At 39.4% G+C, this 23,197-nt stretch overlaps 1 protein-coding gene across 1 annotated transcript in view; it reads left to right on the top strand.

The window, feature by feature from the left end:
• Nucleotides 1–5,559: 5,559 nt before the first annotated feature.
• The window catches only part of LOC128857096 (ras-related protein Rab-27A), a 99,256-nt gene continuing 81,618 nt past the window's right edge, over nucleotides 5,560–23,197 (top strand). The window contains exon 1 of the mRNA XM_054092669.1: nucleotides 5,560–5,690. The gene's annotated coding sequence lies outside the window, so the exon portion shown is untranslated. The remainder of the gene's footprint in view (nucleotides 5,691–23,197) is intronic.

Here is a 23,197-nt window from a genome sequence, read left to right as displayed (position 1 = left end):
GATTTTAGATTAGATTAGATTAGTCTGTACTTTTACCCTTTTTTCTTAAAAACATTAAGAAACTTAAACAGTGGCGAGCAAAACTGGCTAAATGTTTGCCACATTCATGCATTTTTGATTGCTGTAGAGCTATTTTTCCAAATAATGCTTTCAAATTTTCAGGTTCAATGCTTCATTTAATAAAAAAAAATTTTAAGTTTACAAAATATTTAAATATTATATTACAAAAATACAAAATACAATAGCAAAAAATTCTATTTAACCAATTTTGCTCTTTGCTCGGCGATAGTTTTTATTACATAAAACTTAATATCAATATTTTGTACACAATCCTTTAACCGTAACGCTACTTATGCGTCTTGGCACGCTCTCGATCAGTTTTCCAATAGTTGAGCGTGGAAGACCACACCATTCTTTCTGAACTCTTGATCATGGTTCGGCGATGTTCTTTGGCGCCATTTGTAAAATGCTAACCGTTTCTTTAGAACAGCCCATACATTTTCAATCGGGCTTAAATCAAATGGACATATGTAAATCTGTAAGATATTCAAATAGTCTTCTGTTTGCAGTATCCCGAATATTCGTACCCAGGGACCAATATACCACCACATGAAGCAGGACCACACCATAAGGCTTGATGCTTTTGCAGCTTTTCATGTAGTCGGTGCTAGTTATATTGTTTCTCTTCCGACTAAACTGGTTAATACGGGTCTCATCAGATCATATCATTCTTTCCCAGGCATCAGCCCTCCAGTGTTTGTATTTTTTGCAAAATCTCAACCGCGATTTCTCGTTTGGTTGTTGGAATGATCGCGGCCTCCAACCCGATTTTTTTGAGTTCTCGGACGTAAGATTTGTAATGCCTTACTTTTAATAAATTATTTGATACTTGGACGACTGAAACCTTATTACTGCGGATATAATAAAGAAACAAATGAGACACTCACACTAATTCCATCATTTATAACATTTTTCATGAGCACCTGCAGCTTTTTTTTTGTATATTCCGCAAACATTTCCAATTTTCTACATACATACATACATCCATATATAGCATAGAATGTAAATATATCTAAAAGCATAAAGCGATATGACAATGACAATGAAAGGTGAAAAAAATTTGCAAGCGAGCACGTAATTAAAAACACGAAAAAAAGCTTTAGGGTCGACGAATACAGCAAAACATTGTGGTCAGGACCACGGTTGAAGGACATAGAACCACAAATCTGCGACAATGGCTGATAAGAGCTAAAAAACCAAACTGAAAACTATTCACATATTCACATTTATGCATCCAGCAGCGTTTTTGCAGCTATGCATAACCTTGTTGCAAGCACAAGGCTACCGTCAAACATAAATAAACCTGCACTCTCGTCCACACCTACATACATAGATGTGTAAATGCAAACATATCGACATGAGCATCCTTGAATGAGTAGCTACTACCCAGTAAGCATCGCTGCGAGAATACTGAATGTTGCGCTTATCACCGTGGCGCTGCTCGATTTTCGGTGAATTGTATGGCAGAATTAGTCCCGATTTACACAGGGAAACAGTTGGACGGGAAACGTTTTGTTCGTGGGTGTTAGACGGGCGGAGAAGAGAGAGGTTTTTTTCCCCGTACTGGCGACACGCTTTGCGCTTCTGATTCTTATTCTTATTGTCAAACTTGAAGTTGGCTGCGAAACAATTTTTGATGGTTGCTTCATTTGTTTTCTTCTTTTGTCTCAGAAAGTTTTGCGTTGGTTTCCAATCAAATGTAAGAAATAGAATAATGGCAAACAGCAGAACGCTGCTTGGGAAATGCAGTATGATTTTTGCTAGTAAAGTAGGTATGATTTAAAAATCTTATGGGTCATTTTTATGCTGAATTCTAAATTTCTTTTCATTTCTAGACACTCAAGCGCCAAAAAAAAAGTTTTAAATGCAGTAAACTATCAATATCGTGAAATTTAAGTTAAGTATTTTTTACGTATTTCTTTATTTTATTTATATTATTTTCAAATAATTTTTTCTTTATTCAAATATGAATTTTTACTTATTATTTAACCAATTCAGTTTGCCTTTCGCCACTTGTAATCTAATAATTGTGTAAAGTGCAACAAACAAATTATTTTCTTCTCTTTATAAAAATCACAAAAATAGCGGCTGCACGAATGAGAGATAAGTCAAAATACGCAAATGTCAAAAGTTACTAGAGCAGTAAACGTCAAGAGCAACGAATGTTGCCGAAAACAATTTTGCCCGTATAACCGCGAAGGAAAGATCAAAAGAGAATTTCCAGTGCCTCCCTTCCAGATGCCTCTGTGTGTAAATCGGGACTCTAAAGTTTTCTTTAAATTTGTATATTTCTTATTATTCTTTCTTTTTTCTTTTCACTATCTTCTCTGTTTTCTAAAATCATCCAGCCTAACTTTTCATTATTGGTTACTTTCGCTGGGTATTTTCATAGTACAGGGTATGGCACTAAAAAGGCCATAAATTTAGTTTCGAAAATTACTTTCATTCAATTAAAAATAAAAAAAAGTGTGAAAATAATACAAAATTAAGAATCAATTTTCTTTTGGTCGATATGACCACCTTTTACCTTGACTATGACCTTGAGGTGGTCCAGAAACGAATCTCAAGCTGCCCGAATGTGACTAGCAGGTATTTTGACCCACTCGCGGACAATGGCTATTTTCAGCGCCTCGGGACTGGAGAATCTTTTAGTTCCGACCTTGCTCTCCAAAATGGCCCAGAGAGAAAAATCCATCGGATTCGCGTTTGTTGAATTTGAGAGCCATTTGAGAGAGAGAGAACGTTATGAAGTTCGGAACGTTGTTTTTAGCCATTCTTGGTTCACTCGAGCTTTGTGAGATGGTGCCGAATACTGTTGAAACGTCCATTATCTGCCATCGAAATGTTTGTCTACCCACAGCTTCAAAGCAACCTCCAGATTGGAGAGCGCCCATTTGCGGTTACAGCGGCTCAAACCATTACCCGTGGCAGGTGCTGCCTCCTGGTGGACAATCGATAACTGAAATTCTCGTATGAACGGTCGGTCAAATAAACCCTAACGTTTTGGGAGTCTGCGAATTGCTCAATTTGAAAACCCAAATTTGAACCCCTTCCCTCTCTCAAGTCTGACTTGTTGCTGCTGGTTGGATCTTCTAAAGCTTGACGTTGCAATCATTTTTCAGTATGCGGCAGATTCTACGGTCAGATTTGATTCACACTACGTCGGGGATTTTGCTCAAGTCGCTTCTTCACTTTTTGAACCATTTCTCGTGACGTTGCAGTCTTTTGATGACCACCGCCATAACGTTTCGCGATGCTACCAGTATCACTGTGATGAGTGATGGTGCGATAAAGAAAAACTCTATGTAATTTAAGCTGCTCGAGCTCTCGAACCATCGCTGGTTGTGATTTTCCAGCCAAATATAATGCAACCACACTTTTACGTTTGAAATCCATAACTGATTTTCTTTTTTCGCGTTTACTCTCGACAAAATGCTTCCGTTCGCTTGTAAACAATACTCTGGACTGTCATTTAGCTACAGACAGCTGATGCCCGTTTATTATCTGAAGTTGGTTACACTGTGCCGGACCCTGTACTTATGCATTCACACCAAGGCACAGTTACTCTAATTTTTTTCTTCAAGCTACACAATTTGGTGTCTCATTTTTGTTCAGTAAATGAAAGTGGTGGTGTCTGCCCAACGCAGGACATTCACAAAGCACATGTTCTGAGCTTTCTATGTCCATTTCGCAAAAGCGGCAGACATTGGTCTCAGATAGACCAATATTATTTAGATGGTACCTCAGGCTTCAGTGACTTGTAAGGTATCCTGTTAAAAGACGCAGATCTACTCTGTTTAGTGAGAGAAGTTTGTCAGATATTCCTTTGTTGGGACTTAGGAATAGTTTGGCTTGACGCTGACCGGCACAGTTGTTCAGTAAATAGACTTCGATGTTGGAGTTTGGAAATGCATATTTTTGGAAATAAGTAATATTTGTGGTAAGGCAAATTTTCAAAGTACGATTATCTTTGTAAATTAAAAAAAAATATTTTAATAGCTTCCATACAGATTGTTTCACCACTGGGTTAGGAGTTGCTCCGCTTGGCCGAAAGCGGTCAATTTCCGAACATTTTGTTTTCTGACGATAAAATTTTTCAAATTGAGCAATTCGCAGACTCCCAAAACGTTAGGGTTTATTTGACCGACCGTTCATACGAGAATTTCAGTTATCGATTGGACGCCAGGAGGCAGCACCCGTCACAGGTAATGGTTTGGGCCGCTGTAACCGCAGGGGAGCGCTCTCAAGGTGTTTTTATCGAGTCTGTCGATCGGGAAAACATTCTGGAAGTTCCTTTGAAGCCGTGGGAAGACAAACATTTCGGTTTCACGTTTCGGTTGGACGTTTCAACAGAACTCAGCACCGTCTCACAAAGCTCGAGTGAAGCAAGAATGACTAAAAAACAACGTTCCGAACTCCAGAACGTCCACTCAAAGGCTCTCAAATTCACCAGACGCGAATCCGATGGATTATTCTCTTTGGGCAATCTTGGAGAGCAAGGTCCGAACTAAGAAATTCACCAGTCTCGAGGCGCTGAAAAAAGCCAGCCGAGTTACTCAAGAATAAACTAGGGCGCTCGGGCAAAAACAACGGGGCCGAACGCGGGGGCCGGTTGTGCCTCTTTGTCGTTCGTTCCGCGCTCTCGCTTGCAGTTCAAGCAAAGTAACGACGCATGAGCAAGATAGCGACGAATGAGCAAGATAACGACGCATTTTTTGGTGCGTGCAGCTGGCTACATCGAATTATAAGACGTTATCACGTCAAAAAATTATTGAAAATCATCAATTTTTCGAATCTCTGACTACCGCTAACCCCTTAAAAGTTTCTGATTTTTCAAAAAGCAAGGAGGGATTTTGACATAAAGAGCGAAAATTATACTTTCATTAGCAAATATTATACTTTCAGCGGAGCAATCTTCAAAAATAATCAAAAACGCGATTTTTAAGTTTTTCGAAAACGACTCTTTTTTTATTTCGAAAACGTAAAATGATGGAAAATTGTTGACCTCAAATTCATATTAAGCACTCAAAATTATTTGTTATTAATTTTTTTTACCCAATTAGTGTTCACCGCGCGGAATCTATTCGGGCACATTAGGTTCCGCCTTGTTCGCAAAATTCTTGCAGCGTTGTGAAATGACTATTTTATTTTAATTAATTTAAAATACCAGATTCGAAATAGTTATTATTGCAGGTTTATTTTACAGTTTCGCCATTTTCAACGACTTTTGCTCAGTTGGTGTATGTATGTAGATATGCAAGCAATGCGCGCTATTGTCTATTTATCGCCATAGCAATGATAAGGCAACAGAACGACAGAAACGCATACATCCACATGCACAAAAGTAGGTGTGAAAAAATCGGAAAAGCTTTTTGGTTAACAGAAAAGCGAAAAGCTTACTTCTCAGCCACTCAGCTGATAGCTTGTTTTTGGTGGCTTGACTGCTTGAGCAACCACACGAAGTTATAACTCACTTCAGTTGACTGATAACAGCGGCAGGATTCAAACAGGTTGTCGGAAAGTGTCTTTCGCGTGAGTAAGAGCCACCGCTGTTTATTGACTAAAGAATGGAATAAAGAACAGTACGACAAAAAGCGCGGCAAAACTGTTTATCGTTGCAGAACGAGTGTGTGAGTTATAAGTAAAAAATACGAAAAAAAACAAAAATATATACAAAAAAATTGAAATTCCTTAGTGGTGATAAGAATTTGTAAACGAGTTGTGCATACACAAATACATGCATACATATACAATTGGCGCTTACAACCTTTGTTGGGTGGTTGGCCGCGCTTCATCTGCAGTTTGTGGTGTTCGCCTTGATGTTGTCCAACAAATGCAGTGCTCCACAACTTCATACTGGTTCTTAACGGTAGTTGTTTTCTTTTGAGGAGTTTTTTCGTAGCGGTTATATGGAGAGAACCCTTCTTTTCTTGCCTCTTTCCAACGAACCCAGTAGCAAATGCATATTAGTCACACACACAGCGCTACGGCGGCCGCAGAAGATGCTCGCATACAAGCACATGCACAGTTATTAATGTGAGCTTTTTGCAAATTATTGAAGGATGGACACTCGCCTCGTTATAGGAAAAGGGGCAGGGACAGTGAAAGGGACAGGGACAGGGGCAATCACAGGCACAGGGGCAGTAACAGGGACAGCGACAAATACAGTGAATGACCACAGTATTGATTGAACTCAGATGCTTGAAGTGGTCATAACAGCACGAACACATGCACAGCAACGGTTAACACAATATGAAAAAATTGCTTGCGGATTCATAATCCTTGACAGGTGTCGATGTTAGTGGGGTGCTCATGTTTGTAAACTCATTCTTCGGCAGCATATTGCTGTTGTTGTTGTAGCAGCAAAAAAACAAATACAATATACTGTCGAAGGATGAGTTTACAAATAACTGAGTCCCTTGCTGCTACTCTTTTTAGCCTACTTTGAGGCATTGAGTTGCTGTAAACAAAGTTAATGAAATGAATTTGAATAAGGATTTGGTGCTTGTTAAGAAGTGCATTGAAGCGCCATCATCCAGGTGTTCCTTAATGGGTAATAAGAATTTCTGTATTTCTATAAATAAACTCACTAAATTAGCAGCAACAAAAATATGCATTGCATATAAAGGGTGAACAATTTCGAGGTATCGGATTTTAAGTTGAAATAAAATAACGAAAATTCAAATTGATTGGGCAATCTTTACCAGTTTTGTGTAAAACCATTCTTTCAAATTTATCAAGCCGTAATTTGGCCATCCGTAAACACCAATTTTGAATGACTCTCAGGAGAACTTCGGTCGGTATCTCGTGAATAAAATTTAGTTGGCTTTCAATGCCTCAGCTGAAACTGATTTATCCACAAAGTATTTAGACTTTACATACCTCCACAAATGGAATTCCAAAGGTGTGATATTACACGATCTTGGTAGCCAATCCACTGGTCCGAGACGAGAGATGATTTGCTCACTGAAACCGATGCAGTAAATCCATTGTTTCACGGGTTGTATAGCAAGTAGCGCCATCTTGTTGGAACCAAATATTGTAGATATCAATAACGGGCTTCTGGAGATTATTTTATAGTAAAGACAACTCCGGCTGGTACATAGTGTCAGTGCAATCGTGGTGAACATCCATCCATCCTAGTCACAGAATGCAGATAAATACGCCAAATTCGTACTAGGCCTACCTAATCTCAGGTCAACCTAATCTAACCTACACACGTGCTTCAAAAATTCATTTATAATGGCGCGAAGAAATGTGGGCCGATGATTCCTCCAGCCCATAGGTCGCATCAAACAGTTGTTTTGAATGGATATAATGACTGTTCTTGAATGGTTTCGGGTTACTCTTCAGCCTAAATATGGCAATTTTGCTTATTGACGCAGCCAGGAAGTCAAAAATGGACATCATCGCTGAACACCATAAATTGGCCTGAGCGAGCAATGAACACTTTTCACAGAGCGTCGATTTTCGTATTACAATTTTACGAATTGTAAACGTTGTTGAAGCGTAAGTCTTCAATAAAGAAATGCCAATGAATACTGAAAAAAATGATGTATTTAATTTGACAGTAGTTACGCGTGAACTGTCAAAAACAACCTTATTTGAAACAGTACCTCCAATCTGATCACCCTTTACATATAAATCTGTGGATCTGTGGTATCACAAAAAGGATAAACCAAACTTCTTTCATACAAGTGGGCCCACTCTATGGGCAACCATTACAACCTAACCTTGATGTTGTTCCACAAATGGAGGGGCCTACAGTTTTAAGCCGACTTCAAACGGCAGATATTTTTATGAGGAGCTTTTTCATGGCAGAAATACACTCGGAGGTTTGCCATTGGCTGCCGAGGGGCTACCGCTATTAGAAAAAACTTTTTCTTTATTTTGGTGTTTCACCGAGATTCGAACCTGTGTTCTCTCTGGATTCTTAATGGTAGTCATGCACCAACCCATTCGGCTACGGCGGCCGCACTCGGTACAGCTACAGCTGCGAAATTTGGCGGGAAGATTTATTTTAATCTTTAAGGATCTAAATCACGTCTTTCCTAGGTTTTTTACCTAAACCGCCAACGATTTCGTTAGGATCAGTATAGGGTTTTTCAGTAAGAGCGCTTCAACTTTTGAACTTTTTTGAATAAAACACAAACGGTTTGACTTTTTTAACTAATTTTTTTTTTATTATCGAGTTTGAACATATACATTTAAGTATGAAATTCGATATCTTTTGCATGCACGTTTTACGAAGTCGAATCGTTGAACCCAATTTTCGACCACTCTTTTGCATAAATCGGCCGAAATTCCAGCAATTTCGCGTTCAATATTGGCTCTGAGCACACAAATCGTCGCCGGCTTGTTACTGTAGACCAATGACTTCACATAACCCCAAAACAGGACGGCTTGTTAAATGGACCGTAAAGTGGCCGTAATGCTCTTAAAGTAGCAGCAACAGAACCCTATCGGAAAAAAGTTGAAGCGCACCTATTGAACAACCCTATATTTATGTTAAAGTACGTATCTTCTACTTCTTGATTGACGCGATTGAAGCTACATTGGCCGAGTATAACAAAGCGCACCAGACGTTTCTTTCTCGTGCTAACCGACGCCAGTTGGAGAGCCGACCCAAAATAGGATAAGGCTAGGTTAAGGCAGAAGAAGAAGCTGCAATAACCCTCACCCTCCGGGTCCGGTCACGATTGCATGCTCGAATCAAATGCGCTTTACTCATATTGGCCATAATGGTGCATTAATGCAGCCTTTAAAGAGGAATTGTGTTTTCAGGATGCTTATTGGTGTTGACCCTCTATAACACCACATTCGTAGTAATTCAGGGGATTAAGGGCTGGGGAGTTAAACACTCATAAATTCGGTTTTATGTGGTCATGGAAATTTTCAGTCATTCAATTTTATATCGCCATCGCTTCGTGTGAAGGAGCAGAGCCTTGCTGAAAGATGAATGGGCTGTCAGCGCGTACACTAACATTCCAAGGTTTCACAACTGCCTGAAGAACCGCGATAGCAGAATTCTCTCGAAATACTTAAGCAAAGAAGTGTGGTGGCATGACATGTCCTTTGTTGCTAACAACACCTAAAACCATAACAGTGGCTGCAAACTTCGTGTGCATGAAAACAGAAATCTCTGTGGGATTGCAACATAGCCGTCTGTTATTTCTGCGGTTGGTTTTTTGGTCTTGGTCAACATTTTTTTCGTCAGTAAAAACCATAACATGTTCAGGCACTTCCGGGTGTTTAATTTTGTTTAGGAGTTTTGATCGGATAACTCGCTGTTCTCGTGCTTGTTCCGAAATAATCTGTTTTCGTAACGTAGGAAACATTATAATATATCTTTATGGACAACTCGACGGGTGAGACGCTCAGGAACACTAAGCTCACTCGCAAGGGCCCTTATTGATTTTGAAGTGTCCTTGTCAACGATCGCTTGTACTTCTTGAATAAATTCGGCAGATCAAACAGTGTCAGAACGTTGCTAGTGTTTTATGCATTATGCAACAAATTTTGCAGATGCTTCAAATTTACGGCAAACCTTACGAACGAATGAATGAGCGCACTTAAGAAAATGAGAGATTTCTAATTCGGTGTGATTTGCACTTATAGCGACGAAAACTGCATGTCTCTTTATTTCTTGAGTTACGTTGTAGTCCTGCATATCTCATAGTGTAAAAAGAACAGAAAGGAATATAAGCAAGTTAATATATTTCGTATGCACCCTGTACTACTCATATATTCGCATATTTACGTTATTTCTGTATCAATTATTTCGGTGCCACTACGGGTCATTTCAATAGCTTAGAAAAATATCTTTTCAAGACTCGAAACACGCGTTGATTGTCAAATAGATGGATGCTTTTTACTGAACTGAGCATTGTTTTTGTTAAGTTATTTCAATGATTCGTTGAATGTACAACAACATTTCCATTTATCTATCGTTTTGGTCCATCTCTGCTTCTTCTCTTCTATTTTTCATGTCCTTATCCACCTTCTTACCTCCTTGGTTACTATGGTTTTTACTATTCTTTGGACGTTTGAGTTTTGTTTTTTGCGAAAGAAAACTTCTTTGATTAATTAAAATGAAAAAAGTTGGAAACTCGCTCACCTTTCGCTGCTTGTACTTACGTTGATGAGCATAAAAAGAGAAATGTTTATATTTTCCATTCAACATTTCAACATGAATTTGTATGTATACTAGGGTTGTCCACAAAAAGTGGAAGGACCGAATAGTGAATCGGACTCCCCTAAAAGTGAAGGAAAACCGATGAGTATTTGTGGACTATGAACGGTGACTAATTTGCGGTTGTTTTAGCCGTTTTATGTTGCTGATGAAGTTCATCAGATTTTTGATATCAAGGCGTGCTATGTCAGCAAGCGCAGAAAAGAAGTGAGAACCAAGATGCTTGAATCTTAGTCCCGCGAGAGCTGGACAGTTAAGGAGCAGGTGCTGAGATTTCTCCACCTCATCCTTCATACAGCTGACGCAGAAAGGACTCGAAGTATGATAATTCCGAGTCTCACGGCATGTATACCCCGCGGATAGTGCCCGATGAGGATGCCCATAAGATTTGAGGGCTGAGATTTTGTCATCGTCAGAATATCCCTAGAACACCTCCGATTCAAACGTGGCAAGAAGGATTTCGCGTCCTTACACGTTCGTGTACTTGCCCACCACTGAAATGGTGCAAAGCCCATAGATTAGGTTAGGTTGTGCAAAGCCCATACCTGGATATAAATATATACGGATATAAATCCAGGTCAAATGTCTTGGGAACGTCAGTTACCATTGGCTTCTGCAATCACCTTCGCGGTTGAATAAAATCTGTTTCCCGCCAGCCATTTCATCAGGTTCTTCTTTCTCTTGGGGGAAAAGTAGTAGTTCGAGGCAGCCGAGGAAGACGAGTCTTTTGAGTAGGGTGGATGTGAAACGAATTGGAGCCTTATTTCCATTAATTTTGCGACAACAACTGCTGAGGTGCGAGCTGGTGCGTTGTCGTGATGGAAGAGGGTTTTTTGAAAATCACTCGACTTCCTCGATTCAATCGAATGCCAAACACAAAGAAATAGACCAATCTGGCTGGAACTTAGTGTGTGTTCTTCCAAGAGATGCTACTAACTAAACATAACCTCGATACGCGTCAGTAATGCCATCTCTCTGACTTTGCACGAACTTTTCAAATGACCCTCGTATTAAAACTGTACCCCCAGCGAGTTAGGTGGCTAGAATTTGCTCGCGGTAATGGATATCTGTCGTAAGAGGCGACTAAAAGCTACACCTCAGCCTGTTAGCTATGAGAATTAATTCATCGCTAATAGGCTGAGCGCAACAGGTACAGAAACGGCTTGAAATTGCAACAGAGTTAAGTTTCTTCTTATATTCTTGAACAATATTTCAGGTTTGCTTTGTGTTCTCCCGAGCTTTTAGTGCAGCCTGACTGTCACTAAAGGCTCCAATCTGCTTCCCACAGAAGCGACTTGGTGACTATCGTAGTCAAATTTATTGACGAAGTTGGGCTCAACAAAATACACTGAATCCCTGAAGGGGGTGCAATAAATTTTTCCCGTGGCAGTGTTAAATCCCCTCACAATAATAATATAAACTGTGCGTAAAAACTTAAAAATAATGCTACATATGGGCTTAATTTTCGGTCCACTAAAAAATAAATAATAAATTTTTTTCAAGTATTAGTACCAGATTTCATAGTTCAATGATTTTTGATGAGTAAAATCGTTTCCCCATTCAACAATTAAGTTTTCTATCAATTTCGCATCAAATTTCCAAAAAAAAAATGATTTTTTCCTACTTAAAATACATTCTGTCTCAAAAAAGTACCGGGAATTATTCAACAAAAAAATACTTATTTAATCATTAAAATTTATTTTGCCGCCTTCAAAATAGGCTCCATTCAAAGCAATACACATACGCTAACGATTAGTCCAATCCTCAAAGCACCTTTTAAACGCGTTTGAAGAGATCTTCTTCAGCTCCTTCAGCGAATTCTCATTAAAGGCCTCTTTCGATTCAAAGCGGCGTTCGCGGAGTGGCAAATTTAAGTATTGGGAAGAGGAAAAAGTCATAGAGGGCTAAGTGAATATATGTCAAGTTTTTGGTCAAAAAAGAGTTCACAATATGAGCCTTGTGAGACGATGCGTTATCATGGAGCAAAACACATGAGTTTTCTTTCCATAAATTGGACCGTTTCCTATGCACATTTTCTCTCAAACGTCGCATAACTTCCAAATAATATTCTTTATTTACCGTAGAACCATTTGGAATGAATACCGAGTGCGCAACTCCAAGATAATCAAAGAAATCGAGTAGCCTGACTTTCACTTTTGACCGACTTTGACGTGGTTTTTTGGGTTCCGGCTCATGTGGATAGCGCCATTCAGCCGCCTGTTGACTGTTGACTAGTTAGCATGTGAAACTCTTATACCCACGTCTCATCACCTGTTATGATGCGCTGGAATTGGGTTATGGTTGGGTCCGAATTCACTTACTCAAGCATGTCTTCAGCCCCCTTCTTCCGGTGAATTTTTTGAAAGAAATTCAACTCTCTTGGAACGAGTCGAGCAGCCACGCGTCTCCTGCCCAATCGATGGTGTAAACTGTTGCGAATTGTTTCGTGAGGAAGCTAAGGTCACGAGCTACCTCCCTTAAACTTAAATTATGGTTTTCCAGCACCATTTTCTTGACTCTGTCGACGTTTTCATCCATTGAAGACGTTGATGAGCGACCAGATCGTAAACCCGTGTTTTCATGTTTTTGATAAAGCTCACTCGCCTTAGACAACATTTTCAACAATTCGGCACACGAAATCCAGTTCAAAACACACAATTTAAGACAAATTCTTTGTTCGATATTTTTATCCATAGTGAAAATTGTAGAGCACACCTGCGGTTGGCTGATTTAATTAAATGCCAAAAACAAGCTAATTGACAGATCGCGCCGAAACTCTGCGACACTATAGAGGACAGTCGTACCAACATTCCAGCAAAAAAAAAAGACAATTACAATTACAATTTTTTTGACAGAATGTACAGGAGGAACTTCGTGGGATTTACGGCACTATAAAATATCAACTGAAAAAAATTGACATATTCTCTCTTTCAATATTCTATAGAACAGTTCTAAGGGGTATTACAACAAATATACAGCACTTCCATGTTTTTTTTTTGGATCACCCTAATATATGCTTGTAAACTAATCTGCCAGCAAACATTAGCGGAGACAGCAAGCAGCAAAACCAGTTCTTTGAAATTTAGTTTGTGGATTGAAGCTCCCGCAACTTCAGATTCTATTTAGGATGAAAAAAATGCACACCTTTAATTGCAGAAAGAAATGTAATTTTTTAAAAGGATTTGTTTGTTTAAGGTTAATTGAAATCTTAAAAAGTTTGCTTGCTGTTTAAAGTTTGTTCCGAGTTGTTGAGCACCTAGGTAGGTAGGTAGGTGGGGTGGCTGTCGCAATGACACACTTAGACCTTTCGTAGATCTATTGTGATACCACTGGGACATATCCTTACCCTAGGGGTTTCTTTTTAAGCCATCCGGTAGCTTTAATAAACGAGCAAAGCTTCGTTAGTTTTAGATCCGCTATGTCCGCTACATCAGTTAAAAATGCCGTATCAAGAGTGCGGAGCCTCCTTATAGCTAAGCTTGCACACTCACATAAAAGGTGTCTGACTGTTTCCTCTTCTTCTGTGTTAAGACAGCTTCTACAGAAGTACGGGAGTCCTAAACTTCAGTTAATACCCCTATCTTTTTTCTTGTAGCTTATCTGTTAAATATTAACAAGCTTTTTGATCGACCGACTGTTCCATTTCGGCCATGTCTGTCTGCTTAGTTCACATGTTGAGAGGTTTTGCCAACTTGTATTTACCTTATTGATGGCTTCCCTATTTAAAGGGTGGTTAAATTTCAAGGGCGGGTGTTGATTTTGAATAAAATACAATAATACATGGAACAAAATATTGGCCAAATGATCGCAGCGGCCTCGACGGCACACCTTCATCCGATTGTCCAAATTTTCGATGACGCTGAGGCATAATTGAGGTTATATGTTGCTTTAGGTCTTGAATTGTTGCTGGCTTATCGACGTACACCTTTTCTTTCAAATAACCCCAAAGAAAGAAGTCCAACGGTGTCAAATCACATGATCGTGGCGGCCAATTGACATCGCCGCGACGTGAGATTATTCGGCCATCAAATTTTTCGCGCAAAAGAGCTATTGTTTCTTTAGCTGTGTGACAAGTGGAACCGTCCTGTTGAAACCACATATCGTCCACATCCATATCTCCCAATTCGGGCCATAAAAAGTTCGTTATCATCTCACGATAGCGAACACTATTCACAGTAACTGCCTGACCGGAATCATTTTGAAAAAAATACGGGGCAGTGATACCGCCGGCCCATAAACCGCACCAAACAGTCACTCTTTGTGGGTGCATTGGTTTTTCGGCAATCACTCTTGGATTATCATTTGCCCAAATGCGGCAATTCTGCTTATTGACGAATTCACTGAGGTGAAAATGGTCCTCATCAATGAAGATGATTTTCTTCACGAAGTGCGCGATATGCATTTTAATTTGAACGCCCTTTTTCATAATAAGCCTGAATAACTGTAACGCGTTGCTCGATTGAGTATCTTTCCATGGTTCAAATTGAGTTAGCCTGAAATTGAAAAATGTCAAATGAAATGGAGAAAAAAACTTGAAGTTTAGGTGTGGTTCACATTCAACATCGGCCCATGAAATTTAACCACCCTTTATAAGTAGCTTACAAGTTGCTATAGGCATAGGTATCAACGTCTTATCTAGTTGGAGATCAAGCGTTGTACCGGTTCGAGCGAGTTCATCTGCCTTGCAGTTCCTTGCTATATTTCTGTGGCCTCGCACCCAAATAAGGTGTACTTTGTAGTATTTAGATACGTCAATTAGAAGTTTAAAACTTTCTATGACTGTTTTTAACGAGTGTGTTTTAGATTCTAGCGCTTTGATTTCGGTTTGACTGTCCGAGTATATAAAGACTTCATTTGTGGATAATACTCTCGTTTTATTACCGTAAGTCCTCTTTTATGGCATCGACTTCCGCCTGAAATACACTGCAATGATCAGTCAGTTGGAGCTTTTGCAGCAGAAATCGCAATGCGTCTCTGCCATATCGATTGGGACCGCAATGCACGGCAGTAATTAATAGTAGTAGTACCAGGCGGAGCATCACCATTAGCAAGAGTGCAGTAGAGGCTGACCGAAATTGACGGGTCGACGACAACCATAGACACTTGAGTCATTGACCGGCAAGGACATACTACTTGATGTAGAGACACAAGAAGACGAGCCTATAGCATGAAGCTTGCTCCAAGTATGGGGGGGATCCAGACGTGAGTGAATGGAATTGGTTCTGTTTATGCATGCCGTTCTGGGCCTTCCCGAAGTAATACAGAAAGTAGTCAAAGGAAGGGTGTCTCCACAGAAGAAGAGGAAGGATTGTTTCAGTGGCCACACCACTCAACGCAGTAGACGTTGGTCGCTGTAATAGCGAAGGCATTTGAACCCTACCTCATCCACCAAAAAAAATTAAATCTGAAAAAAATAATTGTTGATTTTTCATCTCCGATATCTGTTAAACCTGCTTTGAAGTCCACTACAAAAACATTTTAAGCAAAGAGTGGTTTGTAGAATTTCTCATAAATGCTACGCTAAACATCTGCCAAGCCAGTCTTATGAGTATAATTAGTTTTATACTCATCGCGCAAACAGCATTCATTTCCGTATTTTTCCCAACATTCTTGTGTGAGTGCAATAAAAACAACCGCAAGCTTCGCACCGCAAGGGCAAAGTAAATTGAATTACTTTGCAGACATGCACGAGATATCCATGAGAGCTGATGATGGTGGAGATGAATATCCTAAATTATTATGGCATTTGTTACAGAACAACAAAGAACTCGCTCTTCCCGACTCATGCTGAGGTATTTCGAAATGCTGAAGGCAGAGAGCGAAATACTTCAAAAGTACGAAAGCAGAATGGCGTATGTGCACGTGGTTAGCAGTAGGAAGTGATTGGCCTAAGTTGAGGAAGCACTGACCTGCTCAGGGCTGTAAACAACAAAAACGAAAAGACAAACACGAAAACAATTACAAAAAGTTGTGGCAATGGCAAGAATGAACTGCTGCCACATTCGTACAAACTGGGCATACTTCATTTGCATACTGAAAGCCAATTGTGGGGCGATAAGCTGCGCACCCACTTACGATTACTATTAACTGGTGCCAAGTCTTTTTGCCATTTTTGTTCATTTGTGTTCCTTGTTTTTGTTTTTATACTATCATGCAATATTCTACCCCTTACTCATTGCCAATGCCAAGAATGTTGCTGATAGGGCAGTTAAACATTCATATATGCAAATCAGTGGCACAATATGGATTTATGTGCGTGTATACATGTGTTTACATGCTTGCCATTATAACAGTAGAAGTCGGTGGCACACATTTGTCCTTTGCTCGGTTAAATAAGCAAGCGAATTGTTTCTGTGAAAAGTTATGTTAGCAAAGACATACTTACCCGTACGTCTTCTTCAATTTTAAGGCCACGAAAAGTGTCAGGGAGTCATCAAAATACTAATCTGGGGCTGATGCATGAGCTTTAGAAGATTGTCGTGAATATGTCACGACACACGTACGAGTATAACGAATAGTCCGAAAGTGGAAAAGGTTGCAGGGCTGCGGTTTACTGCTCTGAAATGGGAATCTACAAGCCTTTCAAGCTGATGGATCCATGAACATTTTTTAAACAAAGACAGAGGTAATATAATATTTTGAAGCAACACACCTTGTAGGCTACTCATACTGGTATAATACCTCTATCACATATCCCCAACAGCAGAGTGTAGATAAATAGAAAATAAAACGAGTAATCCCATAAACGAATTCACGCAAAATGGCAATTTCACTTTCAAAAACTCAGAAGCGTAACAAAGGTTGATTGTTTAAGACAAGACACTCTAAGAGGTTTGAAGGCCCATTGTGATACCTGCATTTGATTTCCATCCTCTAACCAAGTTGCTTCGGTAGGTAGGTAGGTGAAATGGTTGAAGTGCCAGTCTGGCACTCCTCAAGTAGCACTCAAGCGCCGTTTTGATATCAGTAACCCAGTCTCCTTCTCTAAGAGGTCACGACAGCTTCTGCAATGGGGGTTAAATGGTAGCTCTAGCTTTTCCGCGTGTGTGCCGATCGTCCAGTGACCGGTAAACACAGCCACGAGTTTGGAAATTGAATGGCGAGGCGTCCAAAGAGCTTTCTGATTCCTTCGTATATCGTATTGGGGCCGAAGGGGCTTCGAAATATCACATGAAGAAATGGAGCTCCATATTTTCTGCGATTTCCTGAAAAATAATTTATGTAGTTCCCCTTTAATAATTGTTAGGGGGATGTCGATAACCGAATAGGAGGTTTCTGAGGCCAATTCAGTCCCCTTCCTGGCAAGCTCAATTTCATTTCCCTCTATGCTCCTATGTCCTGGAACCCATATCATAGAAATGTAACCTGCATACCCAAGAGATTTGATCTCCTCCTTACAGGAGTTTACTAATTTCGTTCTGCACCATGGCGTCGTCAAAGCCTTGATCGCGGCTTGACTATCGGGTAAAATGTTAATATGCTCCTGTTCTTCCTACACATTATAATCGTTGGACTTTTATGAGATTCTTTAGGTAGGATTGTGTCTGCACCGCGTCCCACTACACCAAAGCTCCATAAGTCAAAATACGTCTGATGATTGTAGTGTTCGCCCAGTGGTTTATATACGGTTGCAGACCTCATTTTTTCCCAAATGTCTTCTTACAAGTAAAGAGCGCATTACAAGTGTTCTTCATCCTTTCCTCGGAGTTCGTTTTCCAATAAAGCTTTGAATCCAGAATTATGCTTCGCAGTCGATTCATATGAGTTCCGCGATGGAGGCAGCGGATGCATTGGTTAGAGTAGCTATGACCCTGAAATTAATAAGACCTGAGCCATATAATATACCATCAAGGAAGAGCTAAGGCTAAGAAATTATTAGAAATTAATTATATTATTACTATTATTCTAAATCAGCCTCATCGTAAACCTCCCTGAGAAAAAATTGAGAATACTCATTGGCATACTCACTGGTCATTGAAGACTGCACAGTCATTTGCACGATCTTCCAGAAAAAAAATCTCTATGCCTTCTTCACGAATAGGGTTACAGGGGGAAACTTGATTCGCTTGGCATAGTCGGAAAAGTTTAACGGATAAGATTGGCATTCAAGGAAATGAGTTTGCTGACCAACGCACAAAAAAGAGCCTCAATTCATCTAAAAAGTGTGGTGGCCTTTTGTGACTTGGGCAAGAGGGCACACTCTGGCCTGACAAGAAAAGAGGAAGAAATTTACAGGAAACTATATTGAGACACTACCAGGTTTGAAGCACTTCCGATACTATTGGGTGCGTATAAACGAAAATGTTTTGAGACATGAAAAATGTTTTAAGAACAATTTAAGTATTATCACGGGAATTCTGAGAGGGCGGTTAAGTTTCAATGGCCGGTGTTGATTTTGAATGAAATCCAATTTTTTTAAGATAACTATTGTCATTTCTCTTTACTATGATAATATTGGTATGGCTCAATTACGTATGGAATAAAATATTGACCAAATGGCGGTCACAGTCTCGGCGGCACACCTCCATTCGATGGTCCACATTTTCGATGACGCTGAGGCATAATTGAGGTTCTATGCCATTCATGTGCCGAATTATCTCATCCTTTAGCTATTGAATTGTTGCTGGCTTATCGACGTACACCTTTTCTTTCAAATAACCCCGAAGAAAGAAGTCCAACGGTGTCAAATCACATGATCTTGGCGGTCAATTGACATTGCCGCGACGTGAGATTATTCGGCCAACAAATTTTTCGCGCAAAAGAGCCATTGTTTCGTTAGCTGTGTGACAAGTGTATTGTTGTCCTGTTGAAACCCCATATCATCCACATCCATATCTTCCGATTCGGGCCATAAAAAGTTCGTTATCATCTCACGATAGTGAACACTATTCACAGTAACTGCCTGGCCGGCCTCATTTTGAAAACAATACTGCCCGGCATCATTGGCCCGCCCTATAAGCCGCACCAAACAGTCACTCTCTGTGGGTGCATTGGTTTTTCGGCAATCACTCTTGGACTATCATTCGCCCAAATGCGGTAATTCTGCTTATTGACAAATCCACTGAGTTGAAAATGTGCCTCATCACTAAAGAGGATTTTCTTCGAAAATTTGCCATTCACTGTTGCCATTTCCTGCCACCATTCTGACCATTGATGACGCTTTAAATGGTCAAGAGGCTTTAGATCTTGAGTCAATTGCACTTTGTAAGCGTGTAAATGCAAGTCTTTATGCATAATGTTCATCAACGACGAACGTGAGAGGTGCAATTGTTGGGCACGACGACGAGTTGAGGTGGACGGCTCTTCAACCACACTATCGGGAACAGCTGCAATATTTTCTGCAGTACGAGCTGTACGAGCATGCACTGGTGTTTTCGCATCTCCTACAGACCCGGTTTGCTCAAACTTTTGCACAATTTTTCCGATTGTACTCACATTTGCATGATTAAATCGACCGAAAAATCACGAAGTGCGCGATACGCATTTTGATTTGCACGCCCGTTTTCATAATAAGCCTGAATAATAACGCGTTGCTCGATTGTGTATCTTTACATGGTTCAAATTGTGTTAGTCTGAAATTGAAAAATATCAAATGAAATGCAGAAAAACACTTGACGTTTAAGTGTGGTTCACATTCAACATCGGCCCTTGAAGTTTAGCCACCCTTTAGATTGAACTGTAATCTGAAAAAACTTGGATTTTATTCATGTGAAATCTGTAGGGGAAATTGCGAAGTGCGGGTTTGAGTAGTGACCTGGGAGATCGTCTAATAGCGGACACCGCGATGGATTCCAGCCACTTAGGCTTAGTATAGAGCAGGTTGAAAATTTGGTAGTTTTTAAAAAGTTTGTGAATTTCATAAAAAGTTTGGAACTTTAATTTGTGAGATTTTTGTTAGAAAAAAAATTTAGCATGAAAAATATAACTAAGACTGCAAAAAGTTCAAGTAACTTATTTATGTAAGCGCAAATGTTTGTAAGATGTTCATATATGTTTGTATATGTATGTATGTTTATTAATATTAAGTTTTATGTTTTGTTTTTGTATCAAAAATTTAATTTAAATATTTAAGAAATCGCCCTGTGTCATCTTATCGCGAAAGCAATCGCTTCCTAAGTACATTTATTTATATATGTATGCCCATATGATTGTTATGAGTGTGCGTATGTGTGTGTGTGAGCTTCAGTCTGTTTGTTTAATGTGAAATCGATTTCCACCACCGCCAAATTTCGTATGATTTATTAAAATTTCCTGATGGATAGACACTTCCGGCTGCTCATGGGCCACAATCGGGCTTCTTTTCCTTCGTATCTCGTCAATAACACCACTTTATGTTTGCCTTTCGAAAATGTTCTATATTAAGGTGCGTTTCATAATCATAAGACACATTTGGTATACAATTTTTGAAAGAACTAACATAAGCTCGCTTTTACTTTACGGAGTAACTTTTATGTGGCGTCATTTTAACAGTTACAGACTTAAGACTTCAATCAACTCATTCTGGTGCGATAGCTCACTCTATTTTGTAGAACCGTTCTCTTTTTCCAAAAAGCTGCACTTTTCCTAGTCTTTACGGCGTTTCATAATGATAACACACTAGTCGAAAATAAACTTTTGAAGCGATAGAAGGTGCTGATTGTTGTATTGGATGACTTTAATTATAATTTTATTCAATTTAACCTGAAATGCCGAGGGGTTCAATATTATCACAAGAGGATTGTGGAAAAATGTTGGCCCACAAGGATTCAGGCTTGTCAATCAAATTAGTTGCAAAAAAAAAAACAGGCAGAAGTCGTTGTGTTATCCGGAATTTTTTACGGAGTCCTGAAAATTCCAACATTTTGAAGCCCGTTGGATGAAAATTATAACTATCAAGTCGAGAACAGCGAACAATAATAAGAAAAGTTTCTAACTCGACTTAGTCTTGCCTCAACTTGACCACTGTTGTTCAAAATAAAGGTTACAGAGGTGAAATCATTTCAAAGTATCAAGAAGAAGAAAAGGACCCCATCTTTTGCCACGGCACTAGCTGGCGCGCCTTCAGTTTGCAGAAAAACACCTAGACACCAGCTGGGACTCAGTACGATATTTGGAATATTTTTAATGTTGTCCAAGTTCATATTATTTTTTAAAAAGGTTATATTTTCGGATGAAAAAAAATGAAACCTTGATGGACCTGATCGTTTTTTTAAATTATTTGAGAGATTTGCTCAAGAACCGCCTCTTATTTTCCAAGCGCAACTTCGGTGGAGGTTCTATTATGGTTTGGGGAGCATTTACATCGAAAGCAACTCTTGATATACCGTTTACATCATCGCGCATGAAAAGTGGGGACTACAAAAACATTTTGAAAACTAGTCTCCTTCCTTTTATTCAGGATAATCGGGAAGAGCCCTTCGTTTTTCAGCAAGACAACGCTCGAATCCACGTTAGTAGGGAAACTAGGCAGTATTTGACCGATTGTTCCATGGAAAATATGAACTGGCCGGCGTGTTTTCCGGATCTAAACTCAATAGGAATCATTAGGGGTATATTAGTCAGAAGAGTTTACGCCAGCAATCGCCAATTTGACAGCACCAACCAGCTTAAAGCGGCAATTAAGGCAGAATGGGCTTCTCTAGATGTAAATTTACCTAAAAAGTTAGCAGAATCGATGAAAAAAGGTCATTTTGTGTCGCAAAAGCAAATGCTGCTTCCATAGAATACTAAAATATTCTAGACGACAGAAAAAAAATTCAAAAAATATATACTTTTGTTAAACGATCACTTTAATTAAACAGTGTCTTATCATTTTGAAACGTTTTTGCTAAAAATTTTCTTGTATTAAAAAAAGTTGTAAGTTCTGCAATGAAACAGATAACTTTTGTTACTTTAATCGATGTGTAAAGTTTTTAAGTTCCTCTGAAATCTATAAATTAAAATACTTTGAAAAATTAGTGGTGTCTTATGATTATGAAACGCACCTTATAACGGATCTAATACATACACATACATATATGTGAAGCCATTTGCAGTGATAAGTGATCGAAATACGTTTTATGAATTTATTGCCAAACATTTGTGGTGTATTACGCGGCAACAGGCTCTAGCCATCAATCACTTATGATGACACGGAGCAAAATAAAAAACAGCATAATAAAAGAAAAGAAGATTCAACAGAAAACAGGGGGTGTTTTAGCATTTAAAAGCATTTCGTACGGCAAAAATTTGCTGAACTAAAGCACATTAGCGATGGCAGGAAATTGATTTCGGCGCACAAAGGACAGACATACATACTTAACCTGTCCGATGTGTATGTCATAGTGTTTATCTGTAATACAACTACCAGTTGATTGCCTTTGAGCGTGGCATACCAGCAGTAGGTTTCGCGGTCGACTCACGCATGTATTGAAATAATAGCAGTTACTATTTTGTCCATTTTCTAAGCTTGGATAATATATGGAACCCAAGTTCTGGCCCAGCTTTACATTGAAATCATAGTTCATCGCCGTTACGATGATCCCATATGGTTAGCTGTGATTCCCCAAAGCTTGTCATCTGCTTCAAGATCAAACACTCTTTTAGAACAAGAAGTTAGAAAAGAATTAAAGATTCGAATATACATTCTTGCGGTACATTTTAGATAACGAATGCAATGTCTCGCCAAAGTATCTAATTTGACTCCGTACTTTAGTTGGGAGAGAAGGTTTCGCACTACAATTGAAGGGATAAGGCAGCCTATCAAGCCGCCAGACCACAGCAGTATTTTAGAAACCGGAAGTTTTTGCTGTGGGGAAAGCCGCGGAGCTAGCCTACACTAGAACAAGAAAGAACTCAACAATTAATATATACTTGGACAGTCAAGCAGCAATAAGCTCATATTGTATTAAGTCCAAAAATGTTCGACGGAGCAGGGAGGCCATAGAAAGGCTAGCCGCAAAGAGTAGGCTGCATATCTACTGGGTA

This window comes from Anastrepha ludens, chromosome 3, assembly GCF_028408465.1.
Source record: "Anastrepha ludens isolate Willacy chromosome 3, idAnaLude1.1, whole genome shotgun sequence".
In the NCBI taxonomy this organism is placed as follows: domain Eukaryota; kingdom Metazoa; phylum Arthropoda; class Insecta; order Diptera; family Tephritidae; genus Anastrepha; species Anastrepha ludens.
The sequence above is the reverse complement of the archived record's forward strand: the minus strand, read 5'-3'. Positions and strand labels throughout refer to the sequence as shown.